The sequence below is a fragment of the Malaclemys terrapin genome, chromosome 16 (assembly GCF_027887155.1).
Source record: "Malaclemys terrapin pileata isolate rMalTer1 chromosome 16, rMalTer1.hap1, whole genome shotgun sequence".
NCBI classification, from domain to species: domain Eukaryota; kingdom Metazoa; phylum Chordata; order Testudines; family Emydidae; genus Malaclemys; species Malaclemys terrapin.
Genome location: NC_071520.1, coordinates 20,619,693 through 20,638,497, shown reverse-complemented (window position 1 = coordinate 20,638,497; position 18,805 = coordinate 20,619,693).

Sequence of the window (18,805 nt, the reverse complement as noted above, 5' to 3'; positions counted from 1 at the left end):
TAAAAAAAGGAAGAGGAAGGATTTTGAGGGGACTTAACTGAAAGAGTTGAAAATGATCAAAGGAAACAAGTAAGCTACTCTCACAAGTAAAAGGTAAAATTCTAAGAGGATCTAAACATTGGGACTCTAATAACAAATGGTTGCAATACCTGACAGAGGTTTATGAGTGATATGGAACAAGCCATAAGCAGTGACACTGGAAGCAATTGAGCAAAAGAATCTTATAGGCAGACTAGAATAACAAAGCAATCGGAGAGCTGGATGGCAATAAGCCTTTAGGAGAAGGCTTGCTTATAGAATAAATGGACTTTTATCTATTCAAACAGCTCCTTTATGCCATAATTTAACTAAATTTACCCTGGGCTCATGAGAGTCTGGCAATCATGGAGATTATACACAAATCTTCTGTAAATTGTCATAGCTTTTGGGTGGTGGATACTCACCTCTGATCCCAACCCTGCACTGAGCTCCCTCTAAGCCCCTGCACCCATCTGAGACCACTTTGACTTTGATCAATCTATGGACTTCACCAGTGTGGTATCTGAGCATCTCACAAAGATTAATGAATGTATCCTCACAATACCCCTGGGAGGTAAGGAAGCATTATCCTCATTTTACAGATGGGGAACTGAGGCACAGAACAGACAAAGAGACGTGTTTGTGGTCATGCACAAAATCTGCAGTTGAGCCAGAAAGTGAACCCAGGTTTGAGTTTCAGCCCAGTGCCTTAAAAAGACCATTCACCCATCCCACCTTCGTGGGGTATTACGCTGGTGCAGGGGTCCAACTGCACAGATCTCATTGTGGATCGGGGCCTAAACCATTAAAATACTATGACTGCCCTATAAAGGGTTCCTTACTGTTATATCCTGAGGGCAGGTCTTCACTACACGGGGAGGGGGTCGATTTAAGATACGCAAATTCAGCTACGCGAATAGCGTAGCTGAATTCGACGTATCGCAGCCGACTTACCCCGCTGTAGGGATGGCGGCAAAATCGATCTCTGCGGCTTCCCGTCGACGGCGCTTACTCCCACCTCTGCTGGTGGAGTAAGAGCGTCGATTTGGGGATTGATTGTCGCGTCCCGACGGGACGCGATAAATCGATCCCCGAGAGGTCGATTTTTACCCGCCGATTCAGGCGGGTAGTGTAGACCTAGCCTGAGTCTCAAATGAGAAAAGGCTTTGTATAGATGGTAAAGAGAACATAGGAAAAAGTGGTTCACTCATATGAATGGAGATGTGTGTTCTGGTGACCGTATGGTAATTATGAGGGTGAAATTCAAGTGGTTTGTGGTGATCTTGACAGGATCATGAGGGGTGGGTCTGGTATTACGTACCACTTTAAGATGGGTTATAGCTGTGGGGGAAAAAACCCACACTCCTGACTGACATAAGTTTCACTGACAAAAGTGCTGGTGTGGACAGTGCTATGTTGGTGGGAGACATGGGAGACTTTACAGCACCACAGCTGCAGTGGTTCACCTAGTGTGCTACACATTGAGTAACTTCTTATGTAACGGTATCAAAATCTGCACCTACTGATTTAAAATTGTTAAAATGTTTATGTTAGGGTATCACCCAGAAGTCCCAGTCAAGAACAGGGACACAATGTGGTAGATACCACACAACACACAAAGACATTGTCCCTGACTTGAAGAAACCTGCTGTAATAAAGTTCTGAGGTTTCCTTGCACTTAAAAAGGAAGAAGAAGAAGAAGAAAAGGAAGAAGAGAGAAACTTTGCAGCTCTTAAACATGATATTTTTGCTCACTGGCAGTGGGAGATTTGCTTTTGGGAATATTAAACATATAATATTATGGAAGTTTGGCTTTTCTAGACAGATTACTCTGTAGGATTCATAAGGTTAATTTACCTAGGCTTCTATAATCCATTTAACACTGCAATACCAAAACTGTCAAGCCACAATGGTTTTCTTCAAGAGCTTTACAAACTGCACTGACAGCAAAGAAGTCTTATATACTTATCAGAATGTAAGGAAGATTTTTTTTTAATTATTTAAAAGTTCAGTCCAGGTACCAGGTACCCATTTCCATTTAATTTCGCTTTACTCTTTGTATCAGCATTGACAGAAGAGTTGCTTCTCTCTAAGACAAAAGTGAAGAGTTGTGTAAAGAAAAATGCATACTGTTTTCAGGTTGCAGTACGTTCTGTGAAGATAAAATGTGCCCATATTTCATATCATTCTATTTCAATGTTAGACACTTCCACATCTCCATAGCCAACTAGTTCCCCTGCCTCAACCACCAAACTATCAACATCAGCTTGTCGTTTCACCATTGCACACCCTCTTCTTTTGTGGACAATGCTGTAAAATCTCATCTCCCAGCCCAGCCACAGAGGCCGGTGTAACAAGGCACAATCACAAACAGAATGGAGAAGAGGAGAGAGGCCTGCAAGGAAAGGAAAATGGTTGTCAACAATTCCAGAAATTTGAGGCTCACTTGCTTAGCAGGTTCTTCGGTTTCAATTATACTCTAACCTGGCCCTGTTCTGAGTATCATCCCATTACCTCCCTGATTCTCACAGCCTCAACCAGCCTGGACTTTCCCTCTGACTCGCAAATTACCAAGCCTTCAGATCATTTACAGAAAAATATTCAATCAACTAAGAAAACAAGGGTAATCATTTATAATAGTGGTGCTTGGACCCCGCAGCTGGGTTCAGAGCCCCTGTTTCACTAGGTGCTGTACATACACGAAAGCTGGGTCTACACAGCAAAGTTTGTCAGTATTGTTATGCTGGTCAGCAGTAGGAAAAAAACCACACCACCTAGCCAACACACCTGTGCCAGCAAAGCCCCCAAGTCATGGTGGTGCACTATGCCAACAAACAAACTCCTTCTGTTGGCATACATGGTATTTACACTAACAGGCTCTGGCAGCATAGCTAAAAGGCATAGCTATACCAGCAAAGCATTTGTGGAGTAGAAAGGCCGCAACAAATGTAAAATCTAAATAGATACAACAGACAAAGGGTGGGAGCAAGACAATACTATCCCCATTTCACATATGGGGAACTGAAACACTGAGAAATTAAGTGACTAGCCTAAGGTCACACTGGAAGTTTGTGGTAGAGCTGGGAATTGAACGCTCATATTTGGAGTCCCAGCCTAGCAATCAAACTAGTAGCTCACGCTTTCTACTCTATACTTTGCTCATATTAGAGGAGTATTATGAATAAGTGTTTTACCTGGCATATGTAAAGCATCCCAATCCATGTAGGGGATGGAAAAACGCATGCTCCATTCTGATGCCAGAGGTACTGACCAGCTGGAATAACGATTACTTTTTGTGACATGATACAGAACTTGTGCCTGTATAGTAGCAGGCATGGAGCTCACTTTCTCCTTACTTATATCTTCCACACATGTCCTAGGTTTAATAGGGCCAGAATCATAGGTAGTCAGAAATTATCTTTGAGGTTTGACATCAATGATGACTTAACTCAAGCTCTGTTCCCTTTCCTTGGCAATTATTGTCACATCCTGGGATATTAGGGACTACTTAGTGGGAAGAAAGCTATTGAAATTACAAGAGGCTTGTGCTAGAATGATCAAAGGCGTTCCATTGGCAGGAATTCTACTATTTGCTTTACAGAAGAGCCCATCATCATGGGAGTTGACTTGTCTTTCAACCAGAATGGATAATCAACAGTGTCTTGTTACAAATCTTTACATGAGTGGCTTCCTGATTGACTTAAACCAGGCTTAAGGTCCCGTACACACACACACTGATAACTATTCAGAAAAGGTAGAAATGTAATTGTCATCTTTATAGAGTTTTCTATGGCAATGACTATTATGGCATCTATAAATTTACCCTTGCAACATCCCTGGGAGGCAGAGAAGTTTTGTTACCCCTATTTTAATGGAGAGAGAAACTGAGGCACAGAAAAATCATAAGATTTGCTAATGGTCATACTGGTTGTTTCTGGCAAAGCCAAGAACAAAACCCTGATTTCTGATGATGCGGTGCACTGTAGTAGTCACAGGAGCATTCCATCATTTGGGCTCTGTTGCCACTCAGTCCTTGACCTCTTTGCTAAGCCTGGGAGGTTTCTTATGAACCCTCTGAATGGATGTCAGGTGCTAATGATTTGCAGTGTTGGACTTGAACTGATAACCCAAAGAAGAAATGCTCTGGATCCTATGGCCAATGAGCCATCTAATTTAACCAGGTGTCTAGCCCATTAATTTCTATTTTATTTTGGGGGAGGGAGTGAAAAAATAATAGAAACTGGATTCCAAAAGTATAGTGGGGTTTGTTGATTGGGGCTTTTTTTTGGTTTTGCTTGTTAAGTAAGAAAACTGAAGAAAACATCATTTAATTAGTCACACAACTCAAAAAAAAAAAAAAAAATCCAACCAACCAGCACCGAATTACAGCTTTGAAGGGATGCCAATTAAATTGTTCTTCAGAATCCTCAGGATACTTGCTGTCTTCTAAAGAGCAAAGCAAATAACTTTCAAAAATACATTCCTTACAAACAGATCCAGAATAGTCAGGGCAAATCTGGGTGGAATTGTGACAGATTAGAGCCTGTGGAGTCGGTGGGGTTGACTTTACTCCTTGGAAGCAGGGCCGGCTCCAGGCACCAGCCCACCAAGCTTGTGCTTGGGGCGGCACCTGGAGGGGGGCGGCGTGGTGCTCCGGCTCCGGCCGCCGGGGAGAGCGGGGCCACGGCCGGGACTCGCCGCCCTCCCCCCGGCGCTCTGGCCGCCGGGGAGAGCGGAGCCCCGACCAGGACTCGCCGCCCTCCCCCCGACCGGGACTCGCTGCCCTCCCCCAGGCGCTCTGGCCGCCGGGGACAGCGGAGCCCCGACCGGGACTCGCTGCCCTCCCCCCGGGGCTCCAGCCGCCCTCCCCTGCCGCGCTGGGGGGGGGCGCGCGCGGCCAGAGGCTTTTTTGACTGGGGCGGCAAAAAAGCCAGAGCCGGCCCTGCTTGGAAGGGGTGGTACCAACCCACTTTTTCTCTTCCACACAAGGCCTCAATCCTGCCATTTACAACATGTGGGTGGACTGCTGCACTCGTGTGTGTTCCACCTGCACTCCAATTAAAATAGGGGTAAATTGCAAGATCGGTGCCCAAATGCCACTTCCAGCTGCTTTTCTCCGAATGGGGAGACTCTACTCTACAACACCTTGCTGTTAACTATTAATTAGCAAATAGTTAATACACTATTAAATAGGAAGACACAATTAAGATAATCAGTCAGTAATAAACCCTATTTACCACTGCGTTCAATGTCAAGTGCATAATTAATTCTTGAAAATTAACTATGCAGCAACTATCATTGTATGCATCCGAAGAAGTGGACTGTAGTCCACGAAAGCTTACGCTCTAATAAATTTGTTAGTCTCTAAGGTGCCACAAGGACTCCTGTTCTTTTTGCAACTATCATTGTGATTCGTTTACTGCTTGAACCTGTTAACTTTCCTTTGCTCCCCCGCCTGTTGAAGTCAACGGGAGTTTGCCTTGATTAAAGACAGCTGAATAAGCCCTTAAATAAACAATGTTACTGAACCAGAAATATTCATATTCACTAGCACTAGCTACTTTATTATGAATAGTTAACTACACATAATATAGAGCACAAGGTAAAATGTTATCCAGCCAGCTGTAATTACAAAGATGTGACACAGGCAACTCTTAAAAGCTGCCAGAAAGATTTCCTGTACAAACACTGCCTGATATTAACAAGGGATTCAATACCAAGAAGAAAATCCATTCCTGACCCTCCTTATCTTTCTTCTATCACATTACAGTATCTAATATGGGATTCTGGGACAGATTACTGTTTTCACTGCTCTCTTTTGGGGTGGTGAAATGCAGTAAATATCCTTCTCAGTAGAGTCTCAGCATTTACTGAAGCTGGCTTTGCTGCCAATCATATTTGTTTTGCATTTATTGTTCTCTGCTTGTCACCTTTAGAAGACTGCAAATGGCTAAACAAAACAATGAAAAAACAGCCAGAACATCTGTATGATTTTAATTAAAAGAGAGAAATCAGAAGGATAATAGCCAGCAAAGGAAGCTTAAGTGAAAAATTTACTACCTCTGGAAGTATCTCTCAGTATAAGGTAACAAAATATCTGGCACTTGGGGTTCATTGTGAAATGAATCATACATCTGCTGCTGCCTGCTGTTCACTGCACATCTCTTCCACACAGGCCTCAGTCAATAAAATCATCACCTTCAACCGATGCAACTGGATCTTGTTTTAGGCTGACTAACATTGCCTTCATATTTATCCCCTCTAGCTGTCTAGACTCTGCCAGGAGACTAAAATTCTTGCTTCAACCTCCTCTTGTTCTTCTAAGTCACTGGTGACAGAGAAAGCCAAGATATCTATGTCCTTTGAGACTCAGACGTGCTGAGCAATTCTTGCAGCTCCTTGGCTAGGGAATGGATTTCATCTATCATTTACACGATGCTTAATCATTCTTGTCTGGCTTTGCAAAATAAATAAGGTACTAAACTAGCTTTAATCATAGTGGTCTGTGAAACTGACAGTTTTTTTTTTAAAAAAGGTAGTAATATGGGCACTGCAAAAGTACATTGAATTATTTCTGGTGTAGTTGCTTAAGAACCACAGAAAGGGATTAGGGTCCCATTGTGACACTGCAAACAATTACCAACGTAGTCCTTGCCCTGGAGAGCTCACCATTTAGGCTTCACACCACACTCAGCCAGGGCCGCCCAAAGGATTCAGGGGGCCTGGGGCAAAGCGGGGGAGAGGACATAAAAAAAAAGTCACCACCCACTGCAGGTCTTGTACTCACCGGGCGACGCTCCGAGTCTGCGGTGGTGGTGGGTCCTTCACTCACTCTGCATCTTCGGCAGCACTGAAGGACTCGCCGCCGAAGTGCCGCTGAAGACCCGGACCGCCGCCAGATGAGTAGCCAGGGAAGGGATTCTCAGCCAGGGCTCGTGGGGCCCCTGTGGGGCCCAGAGCCTGGGGCAAATTGCCCCACTTGCCCCCTCCCGGGTGGCCCTGCACTCAGCGAGGGCCTGATCCAGTGCCCACTGAATTCAATGAGTCTTTCCATTGATTTCATAGGAGTTGGAGTAGGATATCAGAAAGGTTGGATAATCCAGTGGTTAGCATGTTAGCCCGGGGACCAAAAGACTTGGGTTCAAGTTGCTGCTCTGCCACAGACTTCCTGTGTAATGTTGAGCAAGTCACTTAGTTTCTCTCTACTCCATCTTTAAAATGGATATACAGTGTATCCTAGGGTTACCATACGTCCTCTTTTTCCCGGACATGTCCGGCTTTTCGGCACTCAAACCCCCGTCCGGGGGGAATTGCCAAAAAGCCAAACATGTCCGGGAAAATGCCGGCCAGGCACTTCCCCTCCCGCGGCGGCTCTGCTCCTCCCCTGACTCTTTGGCTCTATTTAAGAGCCGAGCTGCCTGAGTGCTATGGGCTTCAGGCAGCCCCCTTGCCTCCGGACCCCAGCCGCCGGCTGGGCACTTCCCCTCCCGGGCTCCGGCGGCGCAGGGTCTGGAGGTTGCCTGACAAACCGTGAAACCGGTAGCGCTTGGGCTTCGGGCAGCCCCCATGCCTCCGGACCCTGCGCCCCCGGCCGGGCACTTCCCCTCCCGGGCTCTGGCAGCGCAGGGTCCGGACCACTTGGGCAGCCCGGCTCTTAATCAGAGCCGAAGAGTCAGGGGAGGAGCAGAGCCTCCGGCCGCGGTGGCTCTGCTCCTCCCCGACTCTTCGGCTCTGTTTAAGAGCCGAGCGCTACCAGCTTCAGGCAGCCACCATGCCTCCGGACCCTGCGCCGCCGGAGCCCGGGAGGGGAAGTGCCCGGCTGGGGGCGCAGGGTCCGGAGGCATGGGGGCTGCCCGAAGCCCAAGCGCTACCGGCTTCACGGTTTGCCGGGCAACCTCCAGACCCTGCGCCCCCGGCTGGGCGTTTCCCCTCCTGGGCTCCAGCTGCGCTGGGGAAGCGCCGGCCGGGGGCGCAGGGTCTGCGGGCTGCCCGGCAAACCGTGAAGCCGGTAGCGCTCGGGCAGCCCTTTCCCCCTGGCTGGGAGTGGGAGGGAGGAGGGGCGGAGCTAGGGCGAGGAAGGGGCGGAGTTGGGGCGGCGTTGGGGCGGGGCTCGGGGTGGGGAAATGGGCGGGGCCAGGGCCCGTGGAGGGTCCTCTTTTTTTATTTGTTAGATATGGTAACCCTAGTGTATCCCTACCTCACAGGGGTGACAGGAGAATAAATACATTAAAGATTGTGAGGCCTCCCCTCAGATACTGCAGTAATCCGGGGCTCTATTCAGAATGGTTAAACCGGTAGTTCCTCCAGAACAGTATAGAGGCATGTTTGCAGGACTGCTGCTTGTACTGTTATCGCCCAGATGGCAAAAGGTGTGATCGTTCTGTGGAAAGAATGAGCAGTGGAGCTGTGCAGAAAAAGGTCATTCCATTTCAGGGAGGATTTTGATACTTTGAAATTTGATTTCATTCCTGTTCGGAACAAGCCCCCAATTTTCACAGTTCTCCACAGCAGGAAACGAAGCCGCAGTTCCCAGGCAGTCCATGTGGCAGGCCACACTGGAGCTGTGCACCCTGGAAGCCTCGGCTGCAGAAGAGCCAGAAGTCTGGGAGCTTGAGCTCTCACGGTTTCCAGGCTAGCAGCTCTCCATCAGCCCTACAGATGGGCCGCTGAGGAGCTGATCAGGTGAGCTAGCAGGAAAATGAGACAGATTTCCGAGAAAATCCCTGCCTCAAAATCCATCGGAACTGCCTGAAAATCACCCTCTCCACAAAACATTTTGATATCTACTAATAGGCAAATTCCAATGAATAAATGTGTTGTCACACTTTCTCCATCCAGTTCTATTGAGCACTTCACGGTTCATGACTGTGTGCCTGGCCCTTTTACCATTACTATTTTGCTATGCAAAAACCCAACGAGGGCTGAATTACCTCTCACTGAGAATTATGTCCATACAGCAGTTATTTGACTGCGAAGTTCACCGCAGCTCTGTAAATAATACAAACTTTTAACTGGGTTTCAAAAATAAATTCTGCTAAAATCCTATTGTCTCAGGCTGCCGCAATATAGAAAGCTGTCCACGGACGTCTCAAAATCCATTTGATGCTTATCAAAGACCCCATTGTGTGCATCGTACAGGCTCTGCAAGGATCCAATCAAATTACTGCCAATGACTCACTTATGAAACTGTTTGTTACGGATCATAAACAGTGGGACCTCGGCTTGCATTGGCTGCAATGCCAATTACATAGCAAAATGAGGAGTGATGGCCAACGATTATCATTACACAGCACCAGTACCTTGTGCATGGAGATTCTGAGTTTGTGGTGGGATAGAGAAGGATTCTTCTTAAACACCCCCAGAAGCAGGCCACTTGTCCAACACTTCCAGTAAGCAAGCAGGTAGCTTGCAGTGGGTACTTCACATACTCCGTGTTTTTCAAGGCTTGCTTAGTTACTGCTGTTGCTTGCAGCACTCTGCAGAAAGGTGACACTAAAGGCAGAAAGTGGGAGGTCTTTAGAAGGCAAATGGAGACAACTTGGTATGCTGTACCCTGAATTTTATGCAGTCGGTTTGGAGGTCTAGAAATCACTGAATCCCAAAATGCCTGCAAAACCTGCTCTTAAACAGTTATTCCTGGTGAGGGTTTGCCACTGAGCGATGTCATAGATAGATAAATGCAAGACATCTCCCAGATCAGTGAGTTACTGCATTCTGATCTGGGGCTTCCTTCTAATCATTACAGTAGCTCCCACTAGATGTGAGTCAGGCTGCTGAGGTTTTGCTCAGTAGGAACCTAGGTGACAGCTGGGGTGGGGGTGCACCATGGAGTGGGATGAATTATTTTTCAAAGTGCCGACAGACAGGTCTGGGGTGGGGAAGCATTGCTCACTGACATTGGCCCAAAGTGATGATCTTTCTGAACAGCACTTCCTTCGCTGCCCGCAAAGGCCTTATTATGAAGTTAGGAGGGTCACCCAGGTTTGACACTTAACCATAGTGTTTTGAACCTTTCATCCTAGGAATTCCAAATGCTTTACAAACAGTAAATACTCATGAGTTTGAAGTCTGGCTCCCTGTGTAACCTTGAGTGAGTCATTCAACCTCTGGGTGCCTGTTTCCTCACCTATAAACTAGTATGACAAATTGACACCTACCTGCTTGCCTTTCTGGTGGTGTTGCAAAGTTTAATTAATGGGAAAGTGTTTTGAGATCTCCCATGAAATGTAGTAGCCAGTGCAAAGCATTATTGAAAGCTCTAATTCACCAGCTGTGCTCTCAGTAGTAAACCTTTTGCACAGCTCAGGTGTTAACCACTCTTGCTCTTTCTAAGCAGCAACTGTGTGTAACTCTGGACTTTTATTCAGGATTTCTGCTGCTCGGTTACCCCTCTAACACAAGCTGAACCACCCTGTGGCAGATATGCTCAGCTGGTCTTGTGTTGCTGATGATCTAGCCATGGTACACAATTTACCCCATCCCAAGTGCTTTCACTGTTGGTGAATTGGGAGGGAATTTAATTATGCTCTGAGCATAATTACAGAAACCACATTTATTTCCGCTACTGCTACAGTTTTCCCCCTATGTTAATATAATTTTACCATCTGATCTGTCTAGGCTCTCCCTAGGCTTGAAAGCTCAGATATCTTTATTAAAATAGAGCCTTCTGTTTCATTTACAGGCAGTTATTCCCAAAATAATCCAGTTGCCCCCAAAGGGACCAAGTATCTCACTACCATCTATGCTTTGTCATGGCAATATTTTGGAACTGTTACTTGGCTTGGATTTTCTAAATGCTCCGGTCAGGTACCTGCAACCCTAGAGAATTTTGTTTTAATTCCAGCCACCATATGACTTAATTTCACTGTTTGCACACGGCCCCTTTAGAACATCAACCATTTAAAAGTAATGGCTCAGACTGAAGCCCTTTGCAGACAGAGAAACAAAATTAAATGTGTTGTTTATTTTAACTGTGTTTTGTTATATACCTCTTGGTAGATTTCAATTAATTAAATCCTTCAGAAAGCTAGCCCTTGTGTATGTTAATTACATATAACTGCTTTGAGTAGGAGCAAGTAAAAGAGGTTAATTAAGAAAAACATATCCCTTAAATTGACCTCTTTAATTATTGAGGCTTGCATTGGCAATTATGTATTCTGCTATTGATTTGTCAAACTTACATTTAATAGTCAAATATTCTAGATGGGATTCTGGAACAATAGAACAGCACTGCCTCATGCAGCTGCAGGCTAGAGTTATGACTAGGTTGCTTCCTTTTATCTTTATTTATTTTATGGTTAACCTTATTTTACCAGTCAACTTCCCTTTCACCTCCCCAAATAATAAAAGGGACTTGATAACACCTGAGCTGCAATCCTGGCCCCACCGAAGCCAATGGCAATACTCTCATTGACTTCACCAGGACCAAGATCTGCCCCTTAGATCTTTATTGCTCCTGACATATTCAAGACAATGTTGTGTTCTCTATACCTGTAGGCCTTGACCAAGAGCTTCCTTTGAAATCAAGCTGGGTCTTCCTAGTGACTTCAAAGAGGAGTCAGATCAAGTCTTTCTCTCTCTCTCTTTTTTTTTTTTTTTTTTTTTGCTTTTGATTCATTAAATTATTTTAGCTCACAAGTCTGATCAAACGTTCATTTCTGTAAAAGGACAAAGAGAGAATAATTGGAAGACCGCTGACAAACTCATGCATCTGACAGGTTTCATATTCAATGAAGGAAAGAGGTTGCAGCTGACTTTCCTGGTCTGCTTGGAGCGGGGGAAGGAGCAGCCTAAATTAAACATATCTGAGAAAGTGTCACACTCTTTTCTCATTACTACTGCTTAAAGTCATTTGTACTTACACTTGAAACAGCTTATAAAATCCATATCTATTTTGCCAGGTATTTAACACATCTTTGGTTAATAGTAAAACTTAGATTGCGTTTCTTGTATTATACTAGATAAATTGATTTTTTTATCCAGTTAACATTTCTTTCTTTTAAGAGGTTCCATTAGAGTATGAATGGAGCCTTTCTACAACTTCATTTTCCACAGGGCTCTGCCTTCCATAGGCTTTCTTCAGTCTATTTTTAAATTCCGTTATTCTGAAAAAGTATAAAACTGCTTTCTTTCTCACTCTCACCTTTTCTCGAGGATACAGTAGACACAATTGTGTTCTCCTTCCACAGCCAAAGCTTCTGTTGTTTTTAATAGATCAGCAAGAGCGCTAGGCTTACTATCCAAAAACTAGATCCGTGCAAGCTACAAGTTCCAAACTGATACCAGAGTCACCTGGATTGAAGTTTTGTTACCAATTAAAAACTCAAAGAAATATCCACTTAAGAGTGGGATTTTCCAAAGTACCTGAGTGACTTAGGAGCACAAGTCCGATTGGCTTTCAATGGAACTTGTGCTCCTAGACCATGTTGGTTTTAAACCCCCCATTAAATGGCTGCTAAGGTTCACAGCACTCTCCAATGAACCTAGAAGAACGTGGGGATGAGTGCAGTATAAAAGCGAAGAGGTGGGTGTGACACCCTCGCACCCCCTTATTCACCACTGTCATATAATTAGGACATGGTTTGCACAAAGTATGCCTTGTGAGGTATCATTCTAAAAGTCTTGATCTGCTAGACAGTAATATCTCATTGGATTGTATGTGCTATCATCGTATGTGACGTTATGAAGTTGGGCTAGGTATGTGTTACTGAAACATGTTGTGAGGCTGAAAATACCCCCCAAGCAGCCTTTCAGGTACAACCGTAAAAAGGCCAAACACTGTTAATGGCTTATTGAGGTAATGCACACAAGGATTAGCCCAGGAATTGTGTACTAGAAACCTCTCAGAGACAGCACTACACAATGGGAACTGTAAAAGGGGGAAATGACATCATGATGGTACCTCACTCTCCCTACAACAACACACCTGGAAACACCTGAGGAACAAAGACTGAACTGGGGGAAGTGATGGTCCCAGGCTAAAGGGATTTATAGCCCGTGTATGAAAACCTGGGAAACCCAAGCTGCAAAGCAAAGGCAGCTTGTGACTGAAGAATCTGCCAGCCTGTTTATCACTCCAGGTGAGAATTTGCTAATTCATATCCTACCTATCTAGTATGTTAAGCTCAGTTTGCACTTTTGTTTATTTACTAGGTAATCTGCTTTGATCTGTTTGCTACCACTTAAAATCTATCTTTTTGTAGTTAATAAATTTATGTTGTGTTTTAATCCAAACCTGTGTGTGTTTGACTAAGGTGTCTGGGGAAAATCTCAGCTTGGTTACCACAAGTGTGCATGGTCCTCTTCACATAGAGGGAAGAGGTGGACCGGGTGTTAAACCCATATACAGGCCAGCTTGGACCAGGGCATGACTGTACTGCTCTGGGATCCCAAGCTGGGAGGCTGGTGGTTAGACAGACTGCATGTAACTGCGGCTGGGTGTGTCCCTACCTGTGTGACTGCTGGTGAAAGTGCAAGCTTGAAGGGCTTTGCAACTTGTCACAGCAGCACAGTGTGAGAGGGAACCCAGGCTGGTGGCCGGGGGGGCTCAGTGGTACCCCAGTTCCAGATGGCACCTTGGGGAAAACCAGTCACAGTGGGATTATTCAAAAAGGCTCAGTGTTGGCCTACCTCTGGTCCCAGTGAAGTCAGGGATAAAGCTCCCATTGACTCCAGTGGTAGGCACGTTAGGTCAATGCTGAACCCTTTTGAGAATCTCACCCGAGAGATAGAACATTGGTCTCACTAGGTGTTCATGGTTCTTATTTATTGGATTCAGGTTGTTATTGCCTAGGTCTGGCACAGTGGTGTGTGAGCACAAATCTATGTCACAGCTGGGGTTTCAAGGTAAAACCATTTGGAATTCACTAGTTTAAAGTGAGCTGTACTTATTTGGTCAAGTAGAACACCAGCCACAGAACCCCTGTGCAGAAAGTGGCAACAGAAAGTGTTTCTGCTGAATCGCTAAATTGAAACAAACAGGATTTTGTTCTGTCTGCATCAAATATTAGCATGGGGGAAACTGCAGCAATGGGATTAATTCTGCTATTCACACTCATTCAGCTCCTAGCTCCCTATCATAAACTAGAAGTGATGGGTCCACTTTTTCTCTTTAGTGCAACATAAACAAGTTTGCAGACTAGCATCCCCTGCTACTGCAGCAATCACTCAGAGGGGGAGCTCAGTTTGCCTAGATGCATAAACATGACTCCCCTGCCCTTCTTAGTCACTTCATGAAAAAGCTTTAATGCCCAAATCAGTGCAATCTTCTGACACATCATTTGTCCTTCCCCCGTCCTGCACACCCACACGGTGCAATCCAGAGATAAAGAATAAGGTCTTGTTACATTGCTGTTGCTTCTCTATCATAGCGCTCTGAATCCCTAGCAGGTTTGTGGATTTCTTTTTTGGCAGGTTCCAGCAGAGTGGCAAGAAGAGAGAACCGCATGTGTCCACCAAAATGTGCAATTCACTTACATTACAATGTGCTCAGAGACAGCCCAAGGGCTCCAGAGGCAGAATACTGTGCAACAGAGACAGAAGGAGCCAGTTGAAATATCTTCACAAAAATCCACCCCAGGTTTTTCCCTTTTAAAAAGATCCATTTTCTTTGCTCCTTCGCTTTGGCGCCCACGCTCCACTGTGAAGCAAGCTATCCTACTAGCTTTTGTGCTGATTTATTGGTTGGCTCATGGGAAACTGGAAATGAGTTGGATAATGTGCAGGTGCATCTTCTCTGTGTTATTTCCTTCATACATCCATGGCTAGTGAGGAAGATACCCACTAATGGGTAATTCCATCTGCCTGCAAAAATGTATGTCATTGATTCTTGACTCAGCTGTTTCCTTGAGTGAACAAGGATGATATTATATGAGCTTGTAGGAAGAGATCCGGCTTTCAGAACATTATATGCGCTTATTTTCCCATCTGCAACTTTGTGAGAGATTACATTAACTGCAATCTACAAGTGGAACATTGTGAATGGAGGAAGCTGTGACATCCCCTATTGAGTGTGTGGGGGAAACAAATGATCTAAGAGGGAGCTTCCCTGGTTGGATACCTGGGATTGTCTGATAGAGCTTTTCATGGCGCAGGTACTAGCAGACCTGCACAGGTTTTAATAATTAATGGTTTAAAAAAAGTTTAAGTAACAGGGAACAAATTTCAAGGAGTGCAGCTTCCCGGGGCAGCCAAAGTTAAAAGACTGAGCCACCTGCCTTACAACGCACCAGTGATGCGTCAGTATTAGCTCAACTGCACACCTGCTTTTGGTAGATAATCATCACAATCTTTTTATAACCGTAGACATTAACATGTTGATTAAAGTTAAAAACAAACCCAGAAAATCCATTTTTGTGATGTAGCCGGATGGTCCGCTGTGCTGAGGGATCTGTCTGTACAATTTATACATCCTCATTAATATTATGAAAGTGTGGCTATGAAATTCGCTGTACCATGAATGCCCCTCTGTATGTGCATCCACCATGAGCTGCCAGATCAGGGAGAATAGTGGGTCATAAGCACTCAGCGACTGCCGATTGAAGTAGAAACAGCTTGGAGCCAGGGCCGGCTCTAGGCACCAGCAAAACAAGCTGGTGCTTGGGGCGGCACATTTTTCGGGGCGGCATGGCCGGCGCCAGAATGCCGCCCCTAAAAATGTGCCCTGGCCGCCCTAGCTCACCTCCGCTGCTGCTGCCACGGCGCGCGAATCAGCTGTTCCGCGCGCCGCGGCGGCTCGGGGTCTCCCCCTCCCTCCCAGGCTCTCAAACCTGGGAGGAAGGGGGAGATCCCGAGTGGCCGTTTCGCACGCCGCTGCTCCCCCTCCGTCCCAGGCTTGGGAGCCTGGGAGGGAGGGGGAGAAGCAGCGCCCATGCCGTGGCCACTCAGAGTCAGAGTGGATCTCCCACTCATCCCGAGGGAGGGGGAGATCCTTGAGAGCCTGGGGGAGGAGGCAGGGCTGGGGATTTGGGAAGGGGCAGAGTTGAGGCGGGGCCAGGGGGTGGGGTAATTAAAGAACCGGGGACGGCCAAAATGGTTTTTGCTTTGGGCGGCAAAAATCCTAGAGCTGGCCCTGCTTGGAGCAAGAGGTGGCTCCTGCCCGCAAAGAACAGTTTTCTCTTACCAAGAGTTTGGAGAATGAAAAGTTACAAAGCAGACAAGGTGTTGATGCAGGGATCTATAAACCTTCTCATGGAGTGACACAGGAAGCTTGAGGTGAGACACACAGAAGTTTGTATGGACTGGCCAAGGTTGGAGGAAACAAGCTGACCAAGCGAAAGGTGGCTCCATGTTTCAGCACACAAACCACACCGTGGAGCAGGACGAGTCTGGATGGGCCCAAAGGAACGTGGCCCTGTCCTAAGAATGCCCTGGAGTAGTGAGGAAATGCGTGTAGGGTTTATGGATAGAGCGGTGTATTTCTCATGTCAATAAGTAAAGTGCAATAATGTGTTAGACTTCTGTGCCAAGTGTCTGTGTGTTCTATGCTACACCTACCCTGCAGCCCCTTGAAGAGGTAAACCAGAAGGCTTACACTTTCAGTGGGATTCTGGGAGAGGATGTGATTCAGGGAGAAGTCAGCACTGGTGCCGGGGCTGGGCAGGGGAACACATGGTCACAGCTCTGAGGATGGGGTGCTAGACAAATATTCTGCACCTTGAGTGCATGCCTAGGGACCCCAAGACAGGGACAGAGCCTGAGCTCTGTTCAAACTTCACAGGCTTAAGACACCTGGGGATTCAGCAACTAGGCCTCCTCGCAGCAATCTAGTGGGCTTTCAGCCAGGGGGGCTGACCAGATTTGTGACACCAGCCTCAGATGTTCTGTGGTCTGTTTGTTGTCTACTGTTACCCTTTTCTCTCAATATGAGGCAACCCCCTTGGCCCGGTTGGAAGGCCAGGGAACCTGCCACAGCCACATGAGCCAGTCCCGATGCTGACCACAATTGGCTGATGAAGGGGTGCAGTGACACCCATAAAAAGAAACGGGTGCTGGACAAAAGCATTCCCTTTCCTGCCTTGCCTGCTGCCTCCTGCAGCTGTAGCCATTCTCCCATACTTGTGGTTACCCCCGCACTGTAACATAATGCTGTAGTTTTACTTTGATCTCCCAGTGTGTTTTGTTGTATGATTGGACCGTAGGTGCAGCTTGGACATTTGTACAATTCCATCTGCTTTGTGGGGTTTGAGACTGGTAGGAACATGGGTGCAAGTCACATTGTGTGGTAACAGGTCAGACTACATCAGGGGTTCTCAAACTGGGGGTTGGGACCCCTCAGGGGGTCATGAGTTCTTATGGGGGAGGGGGGGTTGTGAGCTGTCAGCCTCCACCCCAAACCCCACTTAGCATCCAGCATTTATAATGGTGTTAAATATATAAAAGAGTGTTTTTAATATATAAGGGAGGGTCGCACTCAGAGGCTGCTGTGTGAAAGGGGTCACCAGTACAATAGTTTGAGAACCACTGGACTAGACGATAGTTGTCCTAGCTAAGGTGGCTAACAGAGGCCCAGTCGCCACTGGGACTGGCCTGGTTTTCAGAAGTGCTGACAACCTAGCAGCTCCCACTGAAGTCGCTAAAACCCTCTGCATATTTTTACATATCTGTAAAAATGGGGGCGATCATTCCTATTGTGTCCCACTGATGTTACATGGCTTCAATATTCAACCTGTAAAGTTCTTGGATAGTTTCCTATAAAAACCATTGGGCAAATGCAAAGTATTATGGTATGAGAAATACATGTAAAAGCAGCTATATTTAAAAGAGTACTTGCCTTTCCACGTAGCATATTTCTTTGCATAGTCCTCCTCCAGGTATGTATACCAGCCTCCAAGCATAAAACCCTAAAATGACTATTGGATGGACTTGGGTATCCATGCCCAACGTTACATCCCAAACGGACAGCAAATGATTCACGGAAGCATTCATTCTCCTATCATTGATCTAACAAAACAAAAATAAGGAGAGACGCAAATTAGCTGCCGGCCCATTGCTCATTTAAACTTAGATACCGCACGGGGGTATAAAAAGTTTGATTATACTGTTTGATTCATTCACAGCAATATGGATCCAGGCATTGCTGTGTATTTTATGGTTGTATCCAAGTGATGCCCAGACTCCTGGTGTTTTACAGCTTTCTGCAACAAACATTGCTAATTAAAAATGAAAATACAGTTCTTCTTGTAAAATCTTTTAAAATAAACATACAGTATTAATATTATTGTCCCTTTAAGATATACAGCAGTGTGGTTTTCAGGGGAGTGATCAGAATATTCATAATAGGACAGTTGCGACCAGTGAGTGGTACAATAGTCTCAGTTTTGCTTGTACAAACCGAGAAGGTTGCAGAAGAATTATTCTGCAATATTTTTAAAGGTCTGCTCACTCCTGGAAGCCTAGTTCTGCTTTACACGTTTCAGCTAGTCAATACCTCTAAAACCCCTTATCACTGCTCGCATAAGTTGCATATTAAGGGGGTTGGTTAATCACTGGAAATAACAGACATGAGCATAACTCAGCAGGCAGAGTGCTTGGGAGCAGGCTTGCAAAACTCAAAAACCTAGTGCCATATGATGACACCTTTACTCATGCTGGATACGCTGAAGTGGTCTTATTTAAGTTAAGGGGACTATTGGCAGACGGCTAAATCCCATAAGATGCCAAGCGCCAGCAACTTCCACTGACTTCATTTGGGATGATGATGGTAAGTGCCATGCAGGATCAAGGCCAGAGTAGGGTGCTACTTAAAGTGAGTAAAGCCTGCCGTGTTGTGGCCATCCCAACAGCACAG